General features: G+C 40.4%; 1 protein-coding gene across 1 annotated transcript in view; it reads left to right on the forward strand.

The window, feature by feature from the left end:
• The window catches only part of HERC1 (HECT and RLD domain containing E3 ubiquitin protein ligase family member 1), a 248,445-nt gene that overhangs the window by 27,064 nt on the left and 216,700 nt on the right, over window positions 1–4,681 (forward strand). The window contains exon 2 of the mRNA XM_011940429.1: window positions 642–732. The gene's annotated coding sequence lies outside the window, so the exon portion shown is untranslated. The remainder of the gene's footprint in view (window positions 1–641; window positions 733–4,681) is intronic.

Genomic DNA, 4,681 nt, shown 5'->3' on the forward strand with positions numbered 1-4,681 from the left:
GCAGTGCTTTTTGAAAGACAAAAGTTTTTAATTTAGATCAGGTCTAGCTTATCAATTTTTTGTATGCTATTTAAGAAATCTTACCCAGGATTGCTAAGATTTTCTCCTATGTTTTCTTCTAGAGATTTTTTAGTTTTAGCTCTTAAGTTTAGGTCTGTGAATCAGTTCGAGTTGATTTTTGTATATGGTATGAAATTAGGGTCAAGGTTTATTTTTCCTATCTGCATATTCAGTTGGTCCAGCACCTTTTGTTGAAAAGATTATCCTTTCCCTATTAAACTGCCTTGACACCTTAGGTAAGCATCAGTTGGCCATATATATGTGGGTCTATTTCTGTACCCTCAGTTCTATTCTGTTGATCTGTCTTGATGAAAGTACCACTATCTTGTTGCCAATACCGTGTTTTGATTACTAGTTACTAGTTTTATGTTAATAATAAGCTTTATTTATTTATTTATTTATTTATTTTTGAGACGGAGTCTTGCTCTGTTGCCCGGGCTGGAGTGCAGTGGCCGGATCTCAGCTCACTGCAAGCTCCGCCTCCCGGGTTTATGCCATTCTCCTGCCTCAGCCTCCCAAGTAGCTGGGACTATAGGCGCCGCCACCTCGCCCGGCTATCTTTTTTTTGTATTTTTTAGTAGAGACGGGGTTTCACCGTGTTAGCCAGGATGGTCTCGAACTCCTGACCTCGTGATCCGCCCGTCTCGGCCTCCCAAAGTGCTGGGATTACAGGCTTGAGCCACCGCGCCTGGCAATAATAAGCTTTAAAGTCAGATAATATACATCTTTAATGTTTTCTCTATCAATTAGAATTGTTTTGCTCTTCTCAGTCCATTGCCTTTCTGCCTTGCAAGTTTCTATGAAGACTGTGAAAAGTGTTTTGCTTTGTTTTTTTGTTACGCAATTGAGATCATTTAATAATCTTGAAAGAGTGGTTAGGAGGAACGTATTTTATCATAGCAACAAGACTTTTAAGAAGGAACTGAATTGGCAGTTGGTTCATTAAAACCTTCTGAGGTTTTAATTTTTAAAAGTTAGTGTGGGGCTGGGCATGTTGGCTCATGCCTATAATCCTAGCACTTTGGGAGGCAGAGATGGGAGGACAGCTTGAGCCCAGCAGTTCAAGGCTTCAGTGAATTATGATTATGTCGCTGCCACTCCAGCCTGAGCGTCAGAAGCAGACTCTGTCTCAAAAAAAAAAAAAAAGCGTGATACACACCACGATGTTGATAAGAAGCAGCATGATTTAGTGGTTAAGGGGTCACCTGGCAGACTAGTCTGGTTTGAATCCTTACTGTGTCAATTACTGGCACTGTGACCTTGGGCAAACTATTTAGCCTCTGTGTACCTCCATTTCCTTTCCTGGAAAATGGGGCTAATACAAGTACTTACTTTTTTTCTTTTTATTAGTTTTTTTAAATTTAAATTTTATTTTATTTTTTGAGACAGGGTTGCTCACTTTGTTGCCCAGGGGCACAATTATGGCTCACTGCAGCCTCCACCTCCTATGCTTAAGCAGTCCTCCTACCTCAGCCTCCCAAGTAGCTGAGACTATAGGGGTGCACCACCATGCCTGGCTAATTATGTTTTATAGAGATGGGGTTTCATTGTGTTGCCCAGACCAGTCTCAAACTCCTGGGCTCAAGTGAGACTCCCATCTTGGCCTCCCAAAGTGTTGGGATTACAGGCATGAGCCACCACACCCAGCCCCTATTTTATTGAGTTGCTCTGAAGAGTAAATAATACATGTATTTTCTGCCACATAGGAAGTGCTTCAGTGAATGTTAACTTCTATTATTGCTTTGTTCACCTAGAGAATGCTAAAAACTTCAGAATTTGGTAAACTCACTTAAAGGAACTTAAACTTACTTGCAGTAACTTGTTTATTTCAGTTTTAGAAAGATAGTTGTAGTGCTGATTGGTTTTTTTCCCAGTTCCTTAGTAGTTTTCTAACCTTTTCATTGATGAATTTTGGTAATTTATGTATGTATATCAGTTTGGATTTGTGCATTGCACCAGGAGTGGAAAAAAGAATTGGCTTTTAGTGGTATAAATTTTTACTGTAAATTAATAAACAAAACAAAACTACAGTTTTCCTTTGCCAGTATTTAGCTGGTTCATCAGGATTGTGAACTGGTGGTTCTAGAATGCAAGTGAAAACCCATTAGTTTGATTTGATTTTGTCTGTAGTTCTTTACTCACTGAATAGGCACGTCTGTTTCTAGATATATTTGACTAGTTCTCATTATTGATGTAGCAAAAACAGTTTGCCAGCGAACTCATTAAATCTTTTCCTTTTCTAAGTGTACTTTCTTAAATAGCAGTAATAACAATGAAAAAGTTTTTTTCTTTTTTATCAGGAGTTTAATTTTGCACAGCTAACCATCGATAATTTGTGTGGTTTAATGAATAAGAGTGCCAACATCAATCATTCAGTCTAATGAAGCCTTCTAGAAGTACATGTAGCAGGAGTGGGGAGACCTGGACCACAGTATACATTTAAGTTTCAGTTATAGAACTTTGCAAATGGGCTCTTCCTCCTGCACTTTCAGAAATACCCTTGAGAAGTCTTTATTGACACTTTCTCTTATGATTCTGTGAGCACTGTGTATGGGGGGAGGCATGGGATGGTAGTTGTCGAGAGTTCAGTTTTAAACATGATGTGTTTGAGATTCCTTTGGTACATCTGAGTGGGTGTATCATGCTGGCAGTGGATGTCCAGGTCTGGAGCTCAGGAGAGGTTTTGACTGGAGTCATTAGCATATGAGATAGGTAAAAGCCTTGGGAGTTTCTGGGATCCAAAAATGTATGTACATTAAGAGGAGGAGACTGAAGTGAACTGCAGATAGAATCCCTAGGATATATCCACTGTGGTACCACCACACTTGGACTTGCTCACATTAGGTTAGTTCAGAGTAAGATAATATGTGAGATTAACTTATATTCAATACGCATAATGGACTACCTGGATTCAGATTGCTCAGCTTAATTCAGGAAATATTTATTGAGCTCCCTCTATGCTTTACCTATGCTAATAAACACTAGGGATATAAGCAAAATCGACACTGCCTCTGCCCTCATAGTCTTTATAGACTGATGTGAGAGATTGTCTTTGCTGTTTTTACTCTCGGCACTTCTGACAACACGTGCATGAGTTTTTTGCTCACACCAATCAATTCTTCAACTTTCCAGATACCAACTGGGTGTCCCTGCAGTTCATTTCCATTCTGACACTAACTGTCCAGAGTTAGCATCAGACTCCACAGGTTTAAGGGCTCAGTCCCACAAGACTACAAAGGGCTCAGTCCCACAAGACTACCAATACTTGAGATGCCAGTTGCATGTATTGAATCCCGCACTTCTGACTTGCCTACAAATGGGGGAGTTCCTACAACTACCCCCTCACCTTTGAGTAATTTGCTATAATGGCTCACAGAACGCAGGGAAACATCCTATTTATAGTGACTGGTTTATTATAAATGATACGACTCAGGAATAACCAAATGGGAGAGATGCGTAGGGCAAGATACAAGGGTAGAGACATGGAGTTTCTATGCCTTTTCCTGACATGTCACCCTCCCAGCATCTTGATGTGTTCATCAACCTGAAAGCTTTCCGAACCCTGTCTAGGGGTTTTTCCGGAAGCTCCATTACATAGGCTTGATTGATTAAATCACTGGCCATTGATGATTAACTTGATCTCCACCCCTTTTCCTCTCCCTTGAGGTCTGGTGGTGGAACTGAAAATTCCATCCCTTTTATCGCTTGGTTGTTTTCTCTGGCAACCAGCCTTCATCCTGAAGCTATCTAGGGGCCCACTAAGAGTCACCTCATTAGCATAAACTCAGGTATGGTTGAAAGGGGCTTGTTAGGAATAACAAAAGATGCTCCTATTCCCCTATCACAAAGGAAATTACAAACACCAAATACGTATTTCTTATGCCACCAATGGACATTAAACAAATCGCACAAATTATATGTAATTGCAAACCATGCAAGGTGCTATAAAGGTAAAGTACTGGATGCTGTGTGAACATTCTGGGAGAGACCTAATCTCACATGGATACAGCCAGGGATACCTTCCCAGAGGAAGTGACATTTAATTCAACTAGTGATACTGTTACTGAGTACCTAATTAATATCTCTAGTACGGTACTGTTTAAACTGATATCTTGTGACTAAACATTAACTGGGTGAAAGAGGGTGGAGTGGAGAAGGCAGGTTCTACATAGAGAGAACTGCCTGTGCAAAGTTCCTGAAATACAGAGGAGCATAGTGCCTTCCAGGAGTTAAGGATCTCAGGCATCTATAGAAGAGAGAGCAAGGGGAGAGGTCAGTTCTTGGCCTTCTTGTCAGAGGAGAGATTTTGTTCTTTAGAGTAAACCTATTCAGAAAAATTTTGAACTCTTTTCCCCTTTGAAATAGACTATAACTTTTTATTACAGAAAAATATTAACAAATGCATCAGTGGAGAGAATATTTCCCCATACCCCAGTTTCTTTCTTCTTCTTTTTTTTTTCTTAAGAGACAAGGTCTCACTGTCACCCAGGCTGAAATGCAGTGGCACGATCATAGCTCACTGTAGCCTTGACCTCCTGGGGCTTAAGGGATCCTCCTGCCTCAGCTCCCCAGTAGCTAGGATTGCAGGCCCATACCACCACATCTGGCTAATTACAAATAT

The sequence above is a fragment of the Colobus angolensis genome, unplaced genomic scaffold, assembly GCF_000951035.1.
Source record: "Colobus angolensis palliatus isolate OR3802 unplaced genomic scaffold, Cang.pa_1.0 Scaffold19, whole genome shotgun sequence".
In the NCBI taxonomy this organism is placed as follows: domain Eukaryota; kingdom Metazoa; phylum Chordata; class Mammalia; order Primates; family Cercopithecidae; genus Colobus; species Colobus angolensis.